This window comes from Lathamus discolor, chromosome 2 (assembly GCF_037157495.1).
Source record: "Lathamus discolor isolate bLatDis1 chromosome 2, bLatDis1.hap1, whole genome shotgun sequence".
Taxonomy (NCBI): domain Eukaryota; kingdom Metazoa; phylum Chordata; class Aves; order Psittaciformes; family Psittacidae; genus Lathamus; species Lathamus discolor.
The window spans coordinates 27,495,671-27,521,016 of NC_088885.1; the positions used below are offsets into that span (position 1 = coordinate 27,495,671).

A 25,346-nucleotide genomic window follows, 5' to 3' on the forward strand; every position below is an offset into this window, starting at 1 on the left:
ACATGAAAATTTTGCACTGATAAAATACATGCACAGCTAGTAAAACACAGATGAACCGGCATAAGCTTGAGGTCATCCAAACTTTGGGTTTTTTTTTTAGAGTCACACACAGAGACCATTGCAGCCTAAGACCATGTTAAACTTCTTTTTTTTTTCTACATAATTGAAATTGTAATTATGGAGAGACACTACAAAAATACTCCCCTTAGAACTTTTTAACTCTATTTTACAAGAGTTAAAAGACTATGTTTGGACTGTAGCTCTGTTGTCCCCAGAAGTATATTCCTTTTGGTGTTCCTCCTTGTTAAAAGTAATTATTCTACCAAATGAACACAAGATAAATAGAGCAGATGGGTGAAATGAACTACAATCGTACTTGAGAAATATCGATTAAGAATATAATGGTTGTAAGGGCGGAATAATCTATACACCTCCACCTAGATCAAGGTAATGAAATATTTTCATTTATAAGAAGCTTCTGGAAAGTGGTAAGAGAAATCTGAATCAATACAGTATCCGTGAGAATAAGTTTGTTTGCTGGGTCTTCTCCGTTTGGATGACAAAATTTTTCACATTTATCATGAAGAAATTCTACATTTCTAAGATGTTCAAGGCCAGGTTGGACACTCTTGGGCAGTACGTTCTAGTGTGAGGTGTCTCTGGAACTAGATGATCTTAAGGTCCTTTCAAACCCTAACTATTCTGTGATTCTATGTTTCATTTAAAAATAAAAACCCTAGTGCTATTTTAGCACTACAAGACAATTGGGATTTTATTGAGTCAGTTGAAATTGTTATTCTACAAGTCAGTGTAAACAGAATTAAATTTAAACCTCCAATTACCATGTAGATTATACTCAGATGAGGCATAGGAGAATTTTTGCTGATGTTCACTGCAAGAAATCAATATAAAACTGAAAGAAAAAATATTTATTTTAGAGATGCTCTTAAAAATAGGCTTAAAAATTACTATTCGGATCTACCTGCAGGCCATTTCAGAGAGATTGCAGCTGAGGGGATGAGACAGCAGGGAAATCCATTCAAGCTGATCCAATTTAGATATGCAAATTTTATCTTGGGTGTTTGAAAAGGACATTATGGCACAGCATAATTTGCACCTTGAGTTCCAAAGAATAATATTTCTAATCTAATGAAAACATGCCTCCATTGTTTACTTTCCCACTCTCCAGGTTTGGTCCAATCCACTGCTCTCCTACCCATTTAAAACTGTGTTGTTTCCATACTTGAAACAACTAACACCAAAAAAAAAATTAAAAAAAAAAAAAAAAAAAAATCCGCTCCCAAAAAAACACCCCCCCCAAAAAAAAAGCCAAGAAAAATAACAGAAATGCATTTATTTTTTTAGTTACCTAAAAAAGGCAACATTACAAGTGGCTGACTTTATACAATACAGTAAAGCCTGTAACAGCAATGGGGCTAATATAATCCCCACTCTAGGGATTAAGCCCCACTCTAGGGATTAAATGCTAAGTGAAACAATTTAAGATCAAGATATGTGTTTGACATAGTGCACTGTTAGCTTATTTTTATCTCTTCATTATTTCAAACAGTGATATTTGCTCAATGATAAACTTTTGTAAAAGTATACTTTTTATTTTTCACCCAAGTGAAGATAAAAATACTGAGTTTTTTTTAGCCCACACAACTTCTACTTGCAACTATGATCTATTATTATTTCTTGATTCAGTAATACTAATGATGGAGATCAGGACAATATGTCTTAGAATTCAAAAATATATGTTGTCTTGAAAAGAACAAATGTAACAGAACTAGCATTGGTGGCAATTACTGTCTAGCTCATCAGACAGTAACAATATAAGGCTCAACACCTCAGAGCAAATTTTCTTCTCAAAGCTGCAGAAGAGACACTTTTTGGCTTGCTTCTAAACTTACAGAAAACTCTGTTACTAAAACAATAAGCAAGAACAGGTTTGACCAAATATGGCTCAGAGTTGGAGACCAATCATCGCACTGCTGCTCTTGTTAAAAAAGCTGAGCACTACATTAAAATTCCTTAACATGTAGAATATTATCAGGTGTTGAATGAGAAATTACATATTTGATATTGTAAGGGCAGTTACAGCCAGAAAACAAATCTATTTTTGAAAAAATATCTCAAAGATTAATATACACATAAATTTATAGTGGAGCAAACTAAAATATGTGAAATATAGTACTAGAATTATAACTTTTACCTAAGAAACACTTATCAATACTCTCATAAGTACACAACTTAATAATTTAATAATTAATTATTATTTTAATATATTAATTTTAATTTTAAAACCATAACCTTATTTTAATCACTCAATTATAAAAATTAAAATGTAAAACTAAATTTTTAAGGCATTGAAAAAGAACCTTGAACTTCGTAAATTTCACATTCCAGACCTGCCTTTACTTTAAAATAAGCAGTACCCAGTTTCATTTTGAGCTAAATTAAGCACATTTTGAGCGCCACCTCTTTGTTGAACTCCTCCCACTTCAAACAGTCTCTTCTAGGGTTAGTTGTAATATTCAGCTCAGCCTCTGAATCTTCACCCATGATGACAACCAAATAATGAGGTCTATTCTGATAAATCCTCAGGACCTCACTCGTGCCACAGGCACAAGACTTAGCTGTTTATTGCTTTCACCCACCCTGGCCATAGTAGTGATAAAATAAGCAACACTAGATGTTACTGAAGATTACATTTACAAGTTCTTTAACTATTAACCCAATTATACCTATCATACATTAAAAAAGGTTAAAAAAAGAAAAAGGCTTCAAAAGGGAATTTCTTACAGACCTTCAATACAAGTAGTTGGTCAGACTGACAGCTCTTTAAAAACATAACTCTCAGAGTACAAGTGCAAAATAGGAGATATGGATAGCCACAGAAAACTGGAAGCTCAAATTCCTTAAGTATGTCTGCCACCTTTACACTGCCTTTTATTTAACTTGCAATTTGTAATGCCTAAACTTCATATCTTTATTGTAATGACACCATAACTATAGGTCACATAAACAAAATGTAATTAGAAGAAGGACTAGCAAATAAATGGTTAACATGCTGAAAATGAGTCTAATGGAGGTCTCCTCCTATGCTCTCCATCCAAAACAATTACTGGAATAGCCCCAGTGCTGATGTCAGTGGGAACTGGCATAGACTCTGAATCAGGAAATCAGCACAGGAAAAGTACAAGGCCTACGCTTGTGCTATCGAAAATAGAAGAGAAAAAAAAAGTAAGTAAGTCTGCAACCAGTCCATCAAACAGTGCAAAAGAATGACACCCAGCCCTGTTCTGAGGGTTCTGGTCTACCTTATCTTGTAGTATGATGAATGGGCTGAAGGGGCTTAGCACCAGGCACAACAGCAGGGTGTTGCACAGGACCCCCATCTAGGGGCAGTGGGAGGATGCTGGAAACGGGATCGTGCATCCACAGTCCTGCAACTCTGTCAGATGACAACTGAACATGCAATGCTGGCAAGGCTGGACCTTTATCTCTAGAGGAGATACTGCTTTACCACAACGTTTTATATTAATGATAGCTTCATAAAATATGCTGCTGTTTGTGCTTGATTCCAAATTGCTTCCCAAGCCATAGTGAAAGTCTAATAAACATGTGAATAGAACTGAGGAAATTAAAATATTTCAAAATTCATAAAATCAGACAGAAGGCAGACAGGAGCTAAATTGTAAGAGCACAGCATTTGTGCAGGATTAAAGAATACCCCTGACGTCCTTTGAGTCAAGAGCACTTAGCCACATCGCTGAAATGAGAACAATCCTAATCTTGCTAGCATTCCTCAACTGCTGTCTTGCTCATCTCTGCCCATTAGATTACTATCCACTGGGACTTCTATGGCTGTGCTACAAGATTGTGAACATAGAAAATCCTTTAGCTAAATTAAATAATTCCAAAAATAAAAGCAGATTTGGTGGTTTGGTTTGGGTTTTTTTGTGCATGTTAAACTTTATAAAAGAAGGGAAAAGTTCCAAGACACTGCAGTCAACATTACAGTTCAGAGACTATCAAAATAACACAACACATTCATGCAACCTATAAGTTGTATTAGCAAAACACATCTCTTACCGTATGTCATAATTTGCATTTCTTCTATTTAGATACCTTCTTGATATAATTTATACAGTAAATTCATTCTGTATGGCAATTATGTTCATCAACATCCTGTTATAATTAACACTTTCCTTTTCTGCTTTAAATATAACCCCATTTCCTGTTAAATATGCTTTCCAAGAAGATTAGCACATTAACTTCCTCTATGTATTTGTCTTTGGGTGAGGAGAGAGTAAGACCTGAGTCTTCAAAACAAACCCTTGGCAAGAAACAAACTCTTAACTGAATTAATAGAGAGGTTAGTTAAATTTTATTACATCAACTTATAAAAGTTACAAAATACAGAACCACAATTAATATTAGTTTGTTGAAAAAAACAAGAAAGGGAAGTGAGTGTATGAGCAGACAGATTTTCACCAATTTCAACTGTATTCTGATTCCAACATGCTCCATACATAAAAAGGAAATTCAACACAAAGTACTTCAAATCATCCTTCTTGTCATTTAAATATTATCATTTTAAAAGTAAATCCTGAAATCTTTCCTTGAACTCCAGGGAGAGAGAGACTTCTGCCAGGTTGAAAGACAAGCATTTTAATTAGATAAGTCAAAACTCTTGTTACAGTTACTACTTTATATTTTTCTTGGTTCCTAATTCAGAATAGCTGCTCACCAATTCAGAACATCTCATCACCATTGCCTTACAAATCTACTAGATTATCCAGGCATGATAGCACTTCAGTCCAGTAAATATTTGCAACACATTAGAGCCTCTGTTTTGGTGATTAACAATCCATAGAGATTTTAAGCAAAGCTGTCAGTTTAGTCTAGCAAGGATTTGCATTCAGTATGCCACACTGAGTCAGACAGTTCTAGTAGAGAGGCAGTGATGTAGCCACAGCATCTGAACTGAGGCAGTGCATTTTAAAAAACCCGGGGGAGTTACAGCCCCATTTACTCCATCTGTGATACATGATGGGGGAGAGAGAAGCAAGGTTTACTATGTATTTATCTACAAAATGTGTTTTCAAACAGCTATCTGCAGTACACAAAAGTAAGTATAATGTTCAGAATGTATATAAAACATCTGGAATACAATTATTTCCAGCACAAACAAACAATATTTCTGTATTCTGACATGAAGTGGTTTTATGAGTAGCATTCAGCCATTCCATGTAACTTCCAACACCAGTAGTCTTCATTAGAGATGACATTTCTTCAACAATAGCGTCACAAAGGTATGCCCCCTTTATAAATAAACAGAGCAGATCTGGCCATACTGAGGTAAGACCCCTGAGATCATTCAGACCAATATGCAAGGCTGGGTTACTCTAGGACTGCTCTAGCTTCTACCTTCTGCTTCCCGATGCTATTACACTAACACAGGGTTGCATATATAGAGTAGTTGCACCTGGCTTTATAATACAGGACTTCACAACACTTACATGTATAGCTTTACAGTACTCTCCAGCTACGGCCAACATTTTATCTTACCTATGCCACTTGGCACCAATCTGACCCATATGAACCTAATTTTCAAAACCCTAGAAAAACAGAATAGTGCAAGAAAAATTACATATAATTAAGTTAATAGGTATTCACATACTACACCCAAGTATGCGTGGTCATTTCTGCACATACTAGGCAAACCTAAAGTCCTAGAATAATAAACAACAGAACGTAATATGCACTTTACTTATTCTAACATAAAGCACAGCAAAACACTTCTTTCATTTAATATGTTACTAGAGAAATGCACAAAACATTCTTCACTTTTTACAATAAGCTTGATGTCCTGGGTTCAGCAGTAGCAGTTATGTTTCTCCTTCTTAGTAGCTGGTGCAGTGCTGTGTTTTGTGCCTTTTTTTTTTTGGCCTGGGAACAGTGCTGATAACACCGATGTTTTTAGTTGCTGCTCAAATGTTTGGTCTGGCCAAGGACTTTCTGAGCCTCATGCTCTGCTAGGGAGGAGGGGAGGCCGGGAGGAAGCAGAGACAGGACACCTGACCCAAGCTAGACAAAGAGGTATTCCATACCACAGCACATCATGCCCAGGATGTAACGGAGAGTTACCTGGAAGGGCTGAGAGGACTGGAGGGTTGGACGAGGTATCGGTTGGTGCTCGTCTGGGGGGTGTGCGGCTAGTTCTTGGTCGACTGGTGTTGAGGTGTTGTATTCCTTCCTCTTGTTATTTCCTTTATCATTATTATCATTGGTAGTAGCAGTAGTGATCTATGTTATACCTTAGTTACTAAACTGTTCTTATCTCAACCTGTGGGAGTTGCATTCTTTTTGATTCCCCTCTCTGTCCCTCCGGGAGTGGAGGGAAGGAAAGGTGGGGGGGAGTGAGTGAACAAGCTTTTGTGGTTGGGTTTAAACCACGACACTTGAACATGAAGCTCTTCTCCCAACATCACCAAAGATTATGAACTTGAAATATTTTCAAGTCAAATTTGGCTGATGCATCAGTTTGTCTGCAGCAGAAAGGCAGCATGCATATTTAAAAGTCATGGCAAACATCAGAATTTGACCTGTTTGCTCCAAATTGATGTGACATAGTGTGTTGAAGTAGATTCCTTAGATATTGGCTCTGGTACCCAGCATGCTCAACTATGAACACATGCAAGCCACAACAGAAAAACTGTGATGTACTAAACTAAACTGACCTACCACCGTACCTCAATGTTTGACAAGGCTCTAGAACTGAGTTTTGCAAAGAATAATATATCTTCTAGAAAGAAAAAGGCAATAAGGAAAAACTGACCAAAGCAATGGCTGAAACAACCTTACTTTTGTGGAATACCTCATAAGTACCTGACAGTATTGGTTATTTTTAGTTATTTTGACTAAAGATGTTGGTATTTTTTAGTGGACTACTTCATACCTGTGATCACAGAATTTTAAAATTTACTGAGTTATTACAATGTACTTGGAGGATCAAAAGAATGTTCAGTTAGTAGCAAGATTAGTCTGAATACACAACAGGCATTTTCTTTCTGAAATCTGACTCTTGGAAGATTTACTTTTGGACCACCTTTTAAACCTGTATTTCAGTGATGCTAGTTCAGCAGCTGTAAGTTATAGCTGACATATATAAGCTATAAAGCAGTTGTTTGCAAAATCAACTGCTAGCTTGCCCAACCTGTTGTGGAAGATCAGGTTTTAGATATTTTTTTGTAGCAGAAAAAAATATAGGTTGCCCAAAGCTTGATTTTTTTATGCTTATTGTATTTTATTTTAGAACAAAGCACTGACCTGCTTGTTCAAATGCTCTGCATTTCAATCTGCAAAGAAGATTCTTCTTCCCTGTCATTTAGTTCTACCATTTAGTTCATGTTCTCCTTCAGTGACTTCTTGTTGAATGGAGATGTACATTTCTACAGTGCTCATAAATTTCTCTCAGAGGTATTTCCAACAACAGAAACTTTCCTTTAAGATCTTTTTCACAAGGCTTCATTCACCAGCTGGTCTCTCAGTACACAGTAAATGACAACTCTAAGCTTGAAAAGTACTTTCATATATTTTCAGTGAATATTTTGAAGACTGGAAAGCCTCCAGTTGCTGCATTGTGCAGACTATTAGTGTTTATAGTTGTGGGACAAGTTTTCACAGACTACTGCACCAACAATTAACTTAGCTTTAAGGTTGTACAGGAATAAATAAATTCTCAAAAGAAGACCTAAGCTTTTGGTTCTTCTTATTATTTTTCTACATCTTTCTATAGAACCTATGTGGTTGTTAAAAGATGGGACTTCAGAGAAAAGACAAATACTGAAGAGCAACCAGTGAGTGTTGCTCTTCAGTATCCCAAGATTTTGCACTACATTATAGTTCAGGTTCACTGAGGATCACCATGTAATTTCCAGACACCTTGTTTGTAAACCCAAGATTATTTATTATTCTAGCAAAACATCTTAATAATGCTGACAGCACAAAGAGAAATAATATTAGTAATCTTTCAGTAATTTGAAACTGAAGGTAACAGTTAAAGAAATGCATATGCAAGTAGCATCTGCTCTTTTCAGAGAAATAATAAAGAGCTGGGAATAAATCCAGATTCACTGTTGTGAAATCTCCCGGTCAAGGTCGCTAGAGGTATTTTAGGAAACTGTTTGTTATACAAAACGTGAGCATTCTAAGCTACAAGTGACTGCAAAAACATGGTTTTATTGCCTACTTACAACTCTTACTAACTCCTTAAAATTAGATGTAGTAATATTGTAGCTTTAAGTTATCACCTCTATAACCTATAAACAGTTCTATTAATACATGACAGCACATGTAAATTAGAATGGAATCACATAAATTCATCCTTCTACCAAGACTATTTTATTTATTTTTTTAATTTACAGTGTCAGAAAAATATAAGACTGTTCAAGTATGGCATTACGTTAGTACAAGATATTCTTGGAGACTTCCCACACTTATCTCTTCTTGTTATTTCAATATCTGTAATTCCATTATCAAGACTGCTAGGGAGGCATGAAAGTTAATGGAACGTGTCCTAATCCTGAAGTACAGACTGACACTTCAAACTACTGATAAAAAGTATAAAAGAACATGTTATCGGAAAAATTACAAGAGCTACTGTGAGGGAAAAAAAAAATAAAATAAAAAGAAATCTGTAAAGATATTTCCTGCTAGTGATGGAACACGTATCTGTAGCTCTGGCTTCTATTAATCACTCACAGGAAAAATAGAGATGAGCACCAACTTGTGCAATAACTGTACAGACTACAACTAAAAAAGACACTGAGATGGATTTGCCATCCAAAAAACCAAAATCCCACAGAACTACACAGTGCTTTAATTATTTATAATCCAAGTAAACTATACACTGAAAATGACAGAGATTTCATTTCGTTATTAGCACACATGGACACGCTTCTCATCAAGATTCAGTTAATATATTGCACAGATGATCTTGTTTCGTGCACGAAAATAAAAAGCATAAAGCTAAGATGTGAACTATTACAACAGGAAGCCACTAGGTATTATCAAAGGAAGCAAAAATAAGATAACTCAAGGTTAAAACTGAAAAAAAGTTTATGAATATAGTAGACTTCAAGAAAAAAAAAAAAACAATATTAAGAGACATCCGATGCTTCTGTTTTTCCCCAGTTACTGTTTTGAATACAAACATAAGCTGATCCAGTAGCTCTATAGTTCTATAAATGATAATTTCCAAAACAGAATTTTCATGGACTTTCCAAGGAGCAAGAGGCACACTTACCATGACACAACACTGAAACAATTTCCTTTACTCTCTTGACATAACACTAAAAACATATAAAAAATGTTAAATCAATTATTACGTCTCACACAACAGCAAAGTAGTTCAGGGTATTAAAATGAGACACAGAGACAATCCAAATGAGTCAACTCGTGCCTGATTACTTGGGGCTCACATTATATTATTCAGCAAAAGAGTAGAAAACAACAGAAATTGCTACCCATGAATTTTAAAGTTCTATGTTCCACTGCCTAGCATGAACATTTTACAGTTACCAGTGCTGAGAAGATATTAAAAAGGGCTCTCCATGGATGGAATCCTCTTAGAATCATAGAATAGTTAGTGTTGGAAAGTGCCTTAAGATCATCTAGTTCCAAACCCCCTGCCATGGGCACGGACACCTCACACTAAACCATGTCACCCAAGACTTCATCCAACCTGGCCTTGAACACTGCCAGGGATGGAGCACTCACAACGCCCCTGGGCAACCCATTCCAGTGCCTCACCACCCTAACAGGAAAGAATTTCCTCCTTATATCCAATCTAAACTTCCCCTGTTTAAGTTTCAACCCCTTAGCCCTCGTCCTGTCACTACAGTCCCTAATGAAGAGTCCCTCCCCAACATGCCTATAGGCCCCCTTCAGGTACTGGAAGGCTGCTATGAGGTCTCCACACAGCCTTCTCTTCTCCAGGCTGAAAAGCCCCAACTTTCTCAGCCTATCTTCACATGGGAGGTGCTCCAGTCCCCTGATCATCCTCATGGCCCTCCTCTGGACTTGTTCCAACAGTTCCATGTCCTTTTTATGTTGAGGACACCAGAACTGCACACAATACTCCAGGTGAGGTCTCACAAGAGCAGAGCAGAGGGGCAGGATCACCTCCTTTGACCTGCTGGTCACACTCCTTTTGATGCAGCCCAGGATACGGTTGGCTTTCTGGGCTGCGAGCGCACACTGAAGCCGGCTCATGTTCATTTTCTCATCGACCAGCACCCCTAAGTCCTTCTCCGCAGGGCTGCTCTGAATCTCTTCTCTGCCCAACCTGTAGCTGTGCCTGGGATTGCTCCGACCCACGTGTAGTGTCCTGAGTTTAGCAGTAGCAGTCAGTTTTTCTCCTTAGTAGCTAGTGCAGCGCTGTGTTTTGACTTCCAGCCTAGGAACAAAGCTGGTAACATCAATGTTTTTAGTTGTTGCTCAGTAATGTTTACTCTGACCAAGGACTTTGTGAGCCTCATGCTCTGCCAGAGACAAGGGGAGGCTGGGAGGAAGCAGAGACAGGACACCTCACCCAACCTAGCGAAAGAGGTATTGCATACCACAGCACAGGGAGGTAACTGGCAGTTACCCGGAAGGGCACGGGCTCTATTCTGGGGCTTGGACTCATTTCGGTAGGTGGTATTGTATTCTCTTCTCATTTCTCTTATCATTATTATTATTGCTGGCAGCAGCAGTGATTTGTGTTATACCTTAGTTACTGGGCTATTCTTATCTCAACCCGTGGGAGTTACATTCTCTTGATTCTCCTCCCAGTCGCTCCGGGAGCTGGGGGAGGGTGGGAAGAAGGAAAGACAGAGGGAGAAAGGCAGGGGGAGTGAGTGAACGAGCTGTGTGGCTGGGTTTAAAAAACAACAAGGACCTTGCACTTGTCATGGTTAAACTTCATGAGGTCCACATCAGCCCACCTCACAAGCGTGTCAAGGTCTCTCCGAATGGCATTCCTTCCCTCCAGCGTATCAACCAAACCACACAGCTTGATGTCATCAGCAAATTTTCTGAGGGCACACTCAACCCCACTGTCCGTGTCACCGACAAAGATGTTGAACAAGAATTGTCCCAACACCGATCCCTGAGGGACACCACTCATTACTGGTCTCCAGCTGGACACTGAGCCATTGACCACAACTCTTTGTGTGTGGCCATCCTTTCTTTATCCACCAAGTGGTCCATCCATCAAACTGATGTCTCTCCAATTTAGAGACAAGGATGTTGTGTGGGACAGTGTTGAATGCTTTGCACAAGTCCAGGTAGATGACATCAACTGCTCTACCCCGTTCATCAGTTCTGTAGCCCCATCATAGAAGGCCACCAAATTGGTCAGGCAGGATTTCCCCTTAGTGAAGCCATGCTGGCTGTCACCAAGCACCTTGTTGTTTTTCATGTGCCTTAGCATGCCTTCCAGGAGAATCTGCTCCAAGATTTTACCAGGCACAGAGGTGAGACTGACTGGTCTGTAATTCCCCAGGTCTTTCATTTTCCCCTTCTTGAAAATGGGGGTTATATTTCCCTTTTTCCAGTCATCAGGAACTTCACCTGACTGCCATGATTTTTCAATTATGATGGCCAGTGGCTTAGCAACTTCATTTGCCAGCTCCTTCAGGACCCGCAGTTGGATTTCATCAGGTTTCATCTTGCATTTAGACAAACATTTACATCCCTAAGCAGTCCATCAATGTTATATCTTGGACTTTTAATGAATACATATTCTCTCAACTTCTTCATTTTGGACTTTATCAATATTTACTTACACCAGAAAAATTACTAAGGATGCAGACTCTTCAATACTCCAATATGACTATAAAGAAGAAAAAAATTCCTTTTCTTGCTCCAAAATTAAATAAGAAGAGCATTTTAAGAAATTTCTCCATTCATTTTTACAATTTCTCTTAAACTTAGTTCGTTGACTACAAGTTTTAAAAGGTACAGTCTATTTCCCAGTTGATACAAAAACACAAGGCTTCTGGCAGTTACCAGCATCCTATTGCTTACTTTCACTAAAAAGTCACCAAAACTCTGTTGGTTTAGACATTTCATGTACATGGCACTAACACTTCAAGTCATAAAAAAGATCTCAATATTTTCATTAAAAAAAATATAAATCCACCATATGTCAGTACCCAATTTATGTTAAAAGCTAAGAAGGAAACTAGAGCGCATTCAGAAGTTAACTAGCTTATCAGGCAACTTTAACAACAAAAGTGAAAACAATGTCTCATTTACTCTGGGCATGTTGGCAATCACTTAAAAATATTCATACTTCCTGTAAAATTCTTTCTCTGTAGTATATAAATAAAGCCTCAACACCTGTGAAGAAAGGTACATGAACAAACACAAAAAGTAAATTAAATACTTAGAATTCTTAAGGGAAGAAAGTTGAGGAAAATGGGACAGAACTACTCATCATAACTTTCCTCCCCTTGCTCCGTAATACCAGTTAAAAGCTTAGCACTATTTATTAGAGTTAGGGTCACTTCACAGGCCTGTACTCATTGTATCCAGGATAGGCAACAGCTGGAGGAGTCTGCTCAGCTTTTGTCTGGCAGAAATCTTTCATGCACGTATTTGTTCAATCACATCTGCACAGAATGTTCTGAAACAAAGGAAAAGTTACACAACCCAGTCTGACCTGCAATCTGAGAGTTCAAAGATAAACAGCACTTTTCAGCATAAATCAGTCAACCATACAATGCATTTGATTATTTTTCTCCATTAATCAAGTGCTTGAACTTTCATATTGCTATGCTGGGAAGAAGGGATATAATTTGCTCACAACTATTTCAGAAAGTACATTCATTTTGATGGAAACGTGCAATATTGCACTGCCTGTGGGAGTGCTCCAATACATATCTTGAATAGGATTCATCAGTGTCCATTGTCATTATCTACATTTCAGCTATACTTCATTATAGTCAACGAAGATCTAGTCAATAAGATAAATTTTATCTTGCATGAAAGTAGGTATCTAAAATCACTCAGATGAATCTTGTCCTAAAATACCAAAAATGCTCTTTGAATATAGAGGACATGCCATGTTACCTACACAACCACAGACATCTAAATTAGATTAAGACCATGTTCTAGTTCTTTAACACTTCCATTCATAAGCCAGTCTACTCCCCGTTCTTATGCTTGTTGCAAGTTTCCTTTCAGCCTATTTTTTTTTCAACTGGAAAATATTTATAAAACTTTGACCATAAACACAGGTCATCCTGAACCTTTTCTCTGCTTCCAACATGACACACGGATGTAGAGATCTAGGTAGCAAAGAAAAGAATATCCTCTGCAACCTAAAACTTTTCATTAGCTAAATGCTAATGAAAAAGCTTGTTTTCTTTCTATCCCTCTGCAGCGGCAGTGCAGCTATCTTCAGCTATGGGCTGAAACAAATAAAACAGGGGCAGATTCCTCTATTCTCAACTCCAGAATGCAGTGATGCAGCAATCCTGAAGCCTGAAGAAGAGGCTGCCACAACCAAGCAAACAGTCTGAAGCCAGACTGGAATGCAGATTTGAGAGCTGAGGGCTGGGCTATATACATCTCTATCAGCATCCAGCAAGGCACCAAAAACTAGCCTACAACTTCCGTAGAACACCACCCCCCCCACACCCCCCAATAAAAAACCAAACCCCAACAATTATTTCAAAAGACAATAATAATACTGAAATGATCATTAGGGTAAATAACAAAAACAAACAAACAAAAAAAAACCCCTCAAACACCCCAAAGTGAAGAGATGCCAGCATTATGGAATCTCAACCTTGCTTATCTGTGTCTACCACAATGCAGGCAGAATATAATGAGATACTTGTACTCCTCACACAGCACCTCTGACTACACACAAAATGTTTCCCTAGAGTTTCATAGGTTCCTAGGGTTTACTGGGCCAGAAGATTTTGCTGGGTTATTACAGAACCTTAAACCCCCCAAATATTTCCAAATCACGAAGTGCAACCCATTCTCCAATGTGTATTTTCCAAAAATACATCTACTTTAACAGAGTATTTTTAGCACCCAGTATTTATTCCCACTATGAAGGGATTTATGCATCTTATACCTAGTAATACTTAAGATTGTTGCTGCTGAAATAAATAGGGGGGGGTTGCAGTTTCCTCATGCAGTATTTACATGATATTTTTCTACACCTTCTCCTGCTCTTCTGCAGCTTTTTTACCTATCAACATCCATTCACTAAGAACTCTCCCAGTATCGATTTCGAAGATTAAAAAACAAGTCTTTTAGCCTTTCTGCTAAAATGCCGACTTTAGTCATTCCTGCACTATTTCACATCCAGAGACTGAACTAATCTCTGTCAAACAGGGAGCTCAGGAAGAGTTCCTTTTTTTCCTCTGACTCCTTCAGTCCTCTCCAGAGTCAGTGCCTTCCCCAGTCAAGGATCCAGAAGCTTTCTGAAAATACAGTCTGCACTTCTTGCTCTAGATGTATGATTTTGACTTTGGTTAGACAAAATCATACTTTGCTGCATAAATCCACATTACAAACCAGTCCAGACTATTCCCAGGACTATTCTGTTCCACCACTCTAAAAATCAAGTTACCAACTGCAAGTTTCATGTGCAATGATTTTGAAACAGGCTACTATGTAAAATATAATGCATCATTGTTTCCTGAAGCAGAGATGTTTCAACACAAACAAGTCAATAATGATCCTAGTTATTTCTTTTTGCAGTGTGACCACTCACAGTTCTTTAATCAAGTTGATGCGTTTTTCTTCATATTTTTATTGCTAAAACAGGATGCTAAACTTCGATATAGAATTTCACCACAGACTCTTCTATGTGTCTTATCAAAGCCTGGCTGTTTACTACCCTCATCTTTATCAGAAAACTTTAAAATACTTTACAGGGTACACAAAACACAGATGAATTAAAGATGAGGTACACAGGAAGTGCCACTCAGTATACTTACATTTAAAAATATGTCCTATCAAACAAATCTTACTACTTTTTTAATTATTACTATAAGCACTAAACTGCCACCCTGTACAACTCTTCTTTACTTATGTGTTCAGCTGTGATGGTGAAGGGACACATGAAAAACACTTAAGATACTTTACCTTTGTGGGGGTAAAAAAAAAAAAAAAGAAAAGAAAGGCATCATATTGTGAGTTAATTTGAAGGCTGATTGATAGAGTTGAAATTGTGCTGTGTTTTGGAGCGTTAGCAGTCAATCCACCGGAGAAGGTAGAAACACTAGAAGAATTAGAAAACTCAAAAGCTTTAAGTCTTCAATATGGTAGAGTCAAACTAACAATATTTTCATGTAATTGTTTTTACAGCAGGATTCAAAAAGACACAAAGAACAAGCCAGTGTAGAGGCAGGTGTTGCTAGGACCCACTAGGGCTCAATACGTGCTGGTGGCATGAGCAGCGCCCACCATACCACAGGGGAACCACGTGCCTTGCTGTAGCCCAGGACTAGCACTAGCTCAAGGTGCACAAGAACCCCTGCCTCCACACTGTCAAACTTAGCTCTGCAAAGGCCTAAAGGTAAAAAAAAAATTAGCAATAAAAAAGGACATGAGTAAAAAAAAAAAAAAAAAAAAAAACCACTGTTATATCATTAATATATTGATTAACAATAGCACATGTCTTTGTGAATCCCTACTGTTAGACTGGAGGTATCCTGCACTCTTTTATACTCCAGAAGTAACATTTCTATAGCAGATTTTCAAAGCAAGTTTAGTTCCACCCATGAAGAACCCCTAAGCCAAACTCCAGAAGAGAAATGCAGAAGAAAATAAGTAAACTTATTAAAATTGTCAAGTGAGGACAGTGATGATACGTGGATTGACTCCACAACTCGTTAAAGTTGTAAAGTAGGCATGCTTTATTCAGCGCTGAGGTGCATGGGGATCGTTCCTCCAAAGTATGCACACCCAGGGTCTTTTTTCCTTTACATTTATACCCTTACGCCTATACATATTTAGTATCTGTCACCGCTTCGTATTATAATGAGCTAGAAGGTCCTTTGCGCCTGCGCAGTGCCCCCTCTGGTCATGGGCAGGGGTCTCAAGATGAAGTAAATGAGTCTTCCTCCTGTGGGCAGGGGTCCTCAAGATGAAGTAAATGAATCTTCCTCTTCTTAAACTTTTCACCTTTTAATCTTTGCGCATGGCTTTAGGGTTTAGTCGGTACCTCATCCATAAATCATCAGCTTCTCCCCCTTATCAATAGACCCAGACATTCGCATTTCCTTGTCAATAGTTGCTTATCAGTAGAATCAGGTCTCCTCCCTTTATCAGTAGTAAGCATGATAGGTGTTTACAGTAGACAATACTTTTGTTTAAGCAAGGGATTCTTCTAACTCTCTTATACAATCCCCTGTATTTTTCCTTTGTACATTTCATTAACCCTGTATCAATCCCCCCTTTTCTATAAAGTAAGTAAATTCTTTTACTATATTATTTATGACAGAGTTATCCATGTTCTTTCTATTGATTTACAAAGTGATTTTGATATACATTGTACATTTCATTAACCCTGTATCAGTGAACCACATCATCTAAGATTCATTTAACATCTTAACTAGTAGTTATGTTGCAATGGAATAATCAGTTTCATAAATAAGCTAAGGTAAGCAAGCAATTCTTCCAAAGTAAAAGATCTGTAAAACAGTTGGTTTGGGGTTTTTTTAATAAATGAAGACTTACATTCTGTGTTCACGAAGAAGGACAAAAGCAACATAGAATTTCACATTAGATAGGGAAGAAATACACATGAAACATAACAAAGCAAGAAGTGCATCTGTACTGAAAAAAAAAAAAAAAAAAAACAGTTTGCACCCTCCCACCAATCCCACTCTCCAAGAGACAGAAAACCACAACCCTATTTTTCCTAGAGTAACAAGATAAAATCATTATATTTTCCATAAAAATAAAAGGATGGGGTTTTTAATGTCTCTGTAATGTACATAGAAGGCTTTGTAACTAAAAGTTTAGCCTTAAACATATCGGTTATGGGAGTAACGCCTGAGCTTGATATTAACATTTTCCATTGAAAGACCATATTTTAGCTGATTATTACTAATTTAATCTCGCTATTCTACAACCAAATTTATTCCTCAGGATGATTACCTTGAGGTAATGATTTAGGGATAGTTTTGCCTGGATTCTTTTTATGGAGTAGTGAATAACAAGAAGTTGGTCCAAATAAAAACAAACAAAAAAACAAACCCCAATAATAAATATATAAAAAAAACCCCACACAACACTCACAATTTTAAAAGAAATTTACAACTGCCAATGAATTCCCTAAGAAGAACTATTAGGATATTCTTTCAAGCCAGAAGAGTTTGAAGTTTAGTGAGTAGAGACTGTCTCGTACCAGAAATATACCTCTTGACCTACTCAAAAAAAGAAAAAAACCCCACTCAGAATTATAATAAAAGTTTAAGAATCACAAGTCATGCAATTCCCAGCAGAGTCAGTAATTGGAGAGCACTGATCAAAGACTTCATTACACCAATTACACTCTGCCTTGTGTGTCAGTCTAATTACTCAGGTGTGATGCTGCCAGCATGAGAAGCATCACTATAACAGCGAAGCACAGACCTTGCTGACAATCACATTTCTCGCTGCAAGGCAGACCCAGAGCAGCTGCCCTGTGTTCCCAGCACTGTCTCCATAAAAGCATGTGATGGCAGGGAGTGGAAATAAATTGATAGACTAGAATCTAATATTCTAAGGAATGTAAGGAAACAAAAAACAACTTAGAAAAGAGATAGGTTTGAGGACAGGATGAAGAAGACATTGAGCAATACTGTCACTCAGTTCAGGACTGGCTCAAGCTGGATCCTACCTAAAATTATTGGTATGAACTGCAAAAAGACAATTTGTCATATGCCATCAGAGCACACCTTCCAAGTGTTCCACTATTGTAATCTGACATTTCATCACTAAAAGAATTTTTTAAACATCATTTAAACTACTACGTATTTTCTTCAAACATTTATTTAATTCATTTAAAACATGTCTGAGGTTGTAGTCTCATATACGTTTCTTCTAACAGCACCCCCGCTTATGCTCCATTATTTCAAAAGTAAGAAATCTCCTTTCAGATGTGCATTGAATTCTATATATTTATGATCTTACCATTGTGGTTACACTGCTAATTACACTTGAATTTTACACTTCGTTACTACATGAACACAATTCTACTTAGTAGGCTAAATATTACACCACTGAAAAAATCTGAGAAGCCTAGTGTATTGGAAGCTGCATATTACTGCATTTGGATGCATATTATTGGATGCTGCATATTACTTTTAAAAAGACAAATAAAGTTCAGTTTTAAAAGCCCATCATTTTGAAAACAAAAGTCTTCAATTCCCTAATCAGAGATTTCTGAACATGTTACACATGCAGGTTTTGTTTCCCCCTGCTAACTACACAATGCACTATGTCCTTGGATTTTGTCCTCAATTTCATTCAGGATGCTCTACACAAAGCTGTACAGAGGAATGCTGGACATAATCTGGAGACAAAGCAATTTTCCTGAGAACTCTTTTTCCATAATGGTCTTCCTGGTCATGCAGCTGCGAGCTAAGATTTCAATACATTGTTTTTTAACTATATAGGGAAGCTGGGTTAATAATGGGGAAAAACATTAAATTATCCTACTCAAAATGAACAAAAAGAATTCAGAATTTGTAAAAATAATGAAGGATTTTTTTTTTTTTTCTCCTCATCCAATTTTAGAGGAAGAATTACTCAAGAAGTGGTCTTTCCACGAGACAATTCCACAGTTTAAATTTGGGATGGCTTGAATATGTTTTATTCTTAGTAGGTATCCATTACATAACTTTCCTTCACTGTCTTTAATTACCTCATTAAGCAACTTTGTATTTGCATTTGCACTTAAGAGTAGCTGCACTAGAGCTGTGGGGCACAAGACTATAAAATCAATGCCAAAAATTAATAAAACATTATCTTCTGCGTTTAGTAAGTTCCCTTTCTTTTTAACGGAAACATTTGTATTAGTAGATACTATTTCAGTATCATAAGGTAATAAATCATGTAAGCCCTGTATTATTCAAGCTGACTGAGCTGCCAGATATAAGTATCATCACTCACTAACAGTACAACTTGCCCTTAAGCTTTTCTCATTTTACAGTATTTCTGAGGAGTCACTTTGTATCCAAAATGTTATTCAAAACATAGAGAGTGGTGAGAATGCAAAGAATCAGAAATCATTCTTCATTGTAGTTCTAAATTTTTTCCATAGGAAAAAAGTTTCAAATTTATTTTACTGTGTTGTACATCATAAACTAATTCAGACACATTCCTGAGAAGACAAAGATTTCAATCAATTAATTAAGAAGTTTGCAAGTCATCACACATTCTTAGTAACACCTTCTGAGTTTCAGGACTTCATTTTCCAGCCCAAACAGTTTACAATATCACCATCACAGACTAGGAAAATAATTGTTACTCAGTATGTCAACATGTTCTCTAAATAGTATGCATACAAAAAGAGTAATAAACAAAGAAATAAGAAGCATCAATTTATTCATTATGAGTCATTGCTACTGAAAAGGTAATTCCGGATTGCTGGTTGCTGCATCACTAGTGCCAGGAGTGTGGAAGTTCCTTTCTATACGTAACAGGATATCATGCATTAGAAGACTGAGATCTTATGTATACACATGAAAGAAGCAAAGGACCAGGTTCAGTTTTGCCCACTCGATTTCCAAAGTCCTATTTTCATAGCTGACATTAAAATGTCCTATTTATGTAAATGTACTATCCAAGAACACCTCATTGTAATACCTTCTTAGATCTGGCTGGAACAACCCTACCAGGCTATCTGCCATCCCCATTAAGACCTTCCTCCTTTCAGGGAAAATCATTCCAACTGAGATCTTTTCTCATCATTTCTATTTTTCACTTTGAAACAAAGATAAGGCACCTATCAAAAAAATAGACAAATCGCTGTTTTAGAAGCATAAGAAGTGTATTGAAGCATGGACTAAAGGTCTATACCAGGTTTGGTGCCAAAATTCAGACATTAACTCACATTTGACAGTACCTGATATCCTAAAGGTTCCCCTCTTACCCAAAGCAGGTGTGCATATAGCAAGAAAGTTCTTAAGGGGTGTAAGATCACTACACATATTACAGTAGCTATATACCTTTAATAATAATACAGTTTTCTGTGTGAGCCTTTTGTAACAGGCCAGAGTATAGGCCTAAGATACACTCCTTCAAGTGTTTAAAACGCTGTTTTAAACTAAATTTTACTCTTACACCACTTATAGTGAGCTGTTTGCCTGCACTGCTCACGCAATTGTGAGGACAAAGGAAATGTGTGACTCAGCACAAGCAACATATTTATACACACCCACATAAAAGACAGGTTTAGTGGAGCTGCATATCACATACACGTCACATCAATAAGAAGGAAACGAAATTATCACGCAACTTTTCTAACCCTTAATCTGACTTTCCATTTCTGTTCAATAACCGATTAAGCGATATCAAAGAGTTTGGGCACAGCTGCCAGTTCCTCCCAGTTGGCTGAGAAATATTTCTTCCTTTCTTTCTGGAGAAAATACACATTAGTTCCCATAACGAAACACATGCCAGTGGTTAACTAAGGAGCATTTTACAAGAAGAACTAAAAAGTGCCATCAACACAGCAGGCAAATACTGACATTTTTACAAGCACAGCCATGCCACAGTTTAATTTCTAGTTTCAGAGCTCTTGAGGGCAGGCAGCTGCCACCCAGGCAAGCTGAGAACCTTAAACACTTACTGCAAATCGCAGCTTTCTGATACTTATTCAAACTGGCAAGAAACATTTCTCCTACATCACTTTAAAACATTTGACAGCCTGGCCATCCATTAAATGCATCTTGTACAGATGTCCATGGATCACTATATAATTCTTCCTTCCAGCTACTGAAAAATAATGTGATGCGTAGGCAGCTGGGAGGGCTCCCAGGTCTCACAGCACCTGACAGGCAAGGGTAAAGCAGGAATAAAAGTCAGCACTGATGGGAAAAGGGCAGTAGCAGATTATACTGATTAATGGGCGGATGCAAGATGCTCTCCTTCACTGAGAAGCTGGTGAGCAGGGCCAGCTGCTGTGCAGGGATCAAACATTATTTGCAGTGAGAATTGCCTATTGCCAAAAGTCATGCCACTCAAATCTGCACGAGGGTAACACCAACTGCCACAGGCTCACAAGGAATAAATAACAGAAACTAGGAAAAAAAATAAATTTAACATAAACAAACAACAAAAAAAGGTCATAATCACAATAAAGCAATACAATAAAACCCCAAGATGCCCTTTCTTCTCCTTTCCCACAAGTCCTACAAAATTTAAGCACAAATCCATTTGCACTTTAAACTTGAAGTTCTAGTGCTGGGTGTGGCAGATGTGAGTCTGTAATCTGTTTTCCTGAAGGGGAAAACAAAGCCACAACCACTGCTGTGGGTACAGACATATACATTCAATTATAAGGACAATTAGAGACCATAAAAGACAGATTAGGTCCTCCCTCTAGAATACAGAGGAGCCAAGACCAAGGAAGAGGTGTTAAGGGGTTAATTACCAGCTGGAACCCAAATGCTTTCTTCTTAACAGCTCAAAATGTGAATTTAAGTGACATAATTTTAACCAAACACTGACACACATGTATTAAGAGAAATGTCCAGCCATTGCAGTCAGTTTTAAACTTTTCTATGGGCGACTGCGACAACATTTCCTTTCAATTACACATCACCACCCACACACAGGAGAGAACCAAACAAAAAACCTTCCAGTGTGAAAGACCAAATGTTTAGCATAAACGCGTTCAGTCTCATAAACTTGGTACTGCTCACACTCTATTTAAGACATTGTGTTCTGCAGCACAATGAAAAAATGAATCTGGTTTCATAACCCAGGAAACTGTACGTGCTGTAACCACTGTAAAACACGTCCAATTCATTTTCAGAATAAAGGTCACCTTCAGCAAACACTGCTTTATCTTTTAAATAAGACTACAGTGTTTAGCTACGTTATTATGTCCTTAGTTCAAACAGCCAAAAATGCCTAATAGCCAGCCATCATGCAGACACAGTGTTGGTCAGAGCTGGGAGCAGCGAATGAGTCCCAGGGCAGCTGGGTGCCCCCCGGACTTCTCTCCTTGCATTCTGTTCATTGTAAGGGGCCAGCTGAGGGTAGATGCATCAGTGAAGGATCCAGAACTTTACCTCATTAACCAAAAGTTAATGGTTTGGTTCTGAGATTTCTGAGGTTCTTTTTCTGTTCTGAGTTTTTTTTAAACTCACATTTACATTTGCCAAACGTTCAGATGATGTTTTCAAGCTCCACGTGTCCATCAAGATGACATTTTTATGAAGTTTTAGCTAAATCAGCCAATTAGACTCAGGAAAAATTCACTGCTACTGTGATTTCAGACACACACTGAATATTCAATTTTGTAACCTTACTGTCATTTCAAACCTATATCCAAGAATGTCTACTCAACGTGTAGAAAAACTAATTAGGTAACACAAAAAGAGTTACTGAAGAACTTAAGGAGAAAGATTTTTCTAACCACCACAGCAGATTTGCATAAGAAGAAAAAAAACACACAAACCCATTCTTGTGTTTATTCACCTGGTAAAGTTTTGGCTTTACACTCCATATGCAGTTACATTGCCTGGGACTGTGTAAAACAACACCACTGCTTATTCAGCATAGTTCTTTTAACACATTTATCACCATGTCTTCTCTCCTAGTAAGTTGAGCTGGTAGTATGGACTAATCGAAATGTCTTTGAACATGCATTAATACTGTCCAGTTAATCATCTATTGGGTTTAGAACCAATGTCAAGCTCAATTTATGCTCTCCATGTTCTATTGGCATAAATTTTTAAAACTATTTCTTTTTTACCATTGAAAAGGTCAAAATAAATGGTTCCTCTTAATATTAAAGATTTCTGGGGTAAGGGAGAGAAACAGCCTACACTCACTTGCTGAAGCCATTAACTGATTTCATTAATGACCAAGGAGAAAATTGATAAAACCAGAATAAACAATCCAGAGTTTAATGTTTCAAAACGCAAACATTTAATAGAAACATTATGTTACTCTATTAAAATAGCTAAACTTTAAAGTTACAAATATATACATTTCACTATAACATTATCTTGAAACCCACACCTTTTAAGAAGTAATATGGAAAAGAAGTAGATGCAACCTTCTGTCTTTTCCCAGTCTATGGCTGAATTTGGAATTACTAACACAGATTGTAAAGAATATGAAATACAGCAGAGGTCCTCTGGTTTTGATATTCACCTGACTCTTCAGCACCACCATACTCTTACTGCCTCAATCAATATCTGCCAGAATCAGTAAAATTATGTCCCTCTGCTGCTGTTATTATTTTGTTCAAACTTGATATCATGAACAAGAATGTAATTGTGATAATGAACTGATTATTTTTATACAGTATAGCAATCAAAAAGACTCCCTGCTACTCCCTCCCTTTTCTCATGAGAATACCTGAACATTCTGGTTTTATTTCATCATCAATTGGTCACATGAAATTGTTAACATTAACATCCTACTTAGTGTTTATTTATTATTTCTAAAATAAAAATAAATAAAAAATGGAAAACCGTGAAGTTATAGAATATTCATAACAGCATATAAGATGTATGATTTATGTAGGACAATAAACAAGTATTTTATTTGCAATATTTTACAGGATTTACCGCTATGAATTTTGAACGGCTGCCCATCTGTCTATCAGGACAACTAACCGTCAATAATGCAACAGCTACACTATCATATGCACTGCATATTTTATATAGTTTATATAAAAACAGTGATAAGGATGTTTTAGAGGATTTAATTGTGGTTTAGTATTTTGTATACAATCCAGCCATACCTGCCTTCCAAGGGACTTTCTGTCTCATAATTCTTGCAGCTAATAGTGCCTAAAGACAGTTTTCTTTACTCAGACATATTTGTAACTGGAACAAAAACATAGACCTGAAACTATCAACATCTAATTTAGACAAACTGCAGTTTACTGTTATCCACATAAGAAACATGTCTGCTTTCTTACTCTATTTGTAAGATTGTTTCATGCAGATTGTAGCTCTATCTATAAATCATGTCTCAGTTATGCAAAAAATAATTGCTACTGATTTCAAATTTTATATAAGTATCGAAGAGTTGATAGGTAAGATACAAACTACTATTCCACATGGAATTCCTCCATGTCTAAAAAGTTGCAAGTAGTAGAAACTAAACATACCTTTCTGCCACAGTAAACATTCATTCTCCACTGGTAGTGAGGGACTTCACAGCTGCCACGATCAACAGCATGCTAAAGCGACACCACAGGGACAGGTAACTTCTGTGCAGTGAACTTTGAGGAAACCTGTAAGTAAGCAGATGAAAAGTCAGAAGTCAAAAATTAAACTAATTACTAATGAGTCCCTTTGATGTAGCAATCCCAGGCACAGCTACAGGTTGGGCAAAGAAGAGATTCAGAGCGGCCCTGCAGAGAAGGACTTGGGGGTGCTGGTCAATGAGAAAATGAACATGAGACAGCTTCAGTGTGCACTCGCAGCCCAGAAAGCCAACTGTATCCTGGGCTGTATCAAAAGAAGCGTGACCAGCAGGTCGAAGGAGGTGATCCTGCCCCTCTACTGTGCTCTTGTGAGACCTCACCTGGAGTATTGTGTGCAGTTCTGGTGTCCTCAACATAAAAAGGACATGGAACTGTTGGAACAAGTCCAGAGGAGGGCCATGAGGATGATCAGGGGACTGGAGCACCTCCCATGTGAAGACAGGCTGAGGAAGTTGGGGCTTTTCAGCCTGGAGAAGAGAAGGCTGCGTGGAGACCTCATAGCAGCCTTCCAGTATCTGAAGGTGGCCTATAGAGATGTTGGGGAGGAACTCTTCATTAGGGACTGTAGTGATAGGACAAGGGGTAGGGGGTTCAAACTTAAACAGTGGAAGTTTAGATTGGATATAAGGAAGAAGTTCTTTCCTGTGAGGGTGGTGAGACACTGGAATGGGCTGCCTAGGGATGTTGTGAAAGCTCCATCCCTGGCAGTGTTCAAGGCCAGGTTGGACAGAGCCTTGGGTGGCATGGTTTAGTGTGAGGTGTCCCTGCCCATGGCAGGGGGGTTGGAACTAGATGATCTTAAGGTCCTTTCCAACCCTAAGTATTCTATGATTCTGTGCTTCACTAAGGAGAAGGTACTGATGGACAGTGTGTTGCAATG

General features: G+C 37.6%; 1 protein-coding gene across 5 annotated transcripts in view; it reads right to left on the reverse strand.

Annotated features, from left to right (window-relative positions):
- The window catches only part of THSD7A (thrombospondin type 1 domain containing 7A), a 233,163-nt gene extending 208,675 nt beyond the window's left edge, over positions 1-24,488 (reverse strand). For all 5 annotated transcript variants that reach the window (XR_010609876.1, XM_065666221.1, XM_065666220.1 and 2 more), the window contains exon 1: positions 24,368-24,488. The gene's annotated coding sequence lies outside the window, so the exon portion shown is untranslated. The remainder of the gene's footprint in view (positions 1-24,367) is intronic.
- Positions 24,489-25,346: the final 858 nt, after the last annotated feature.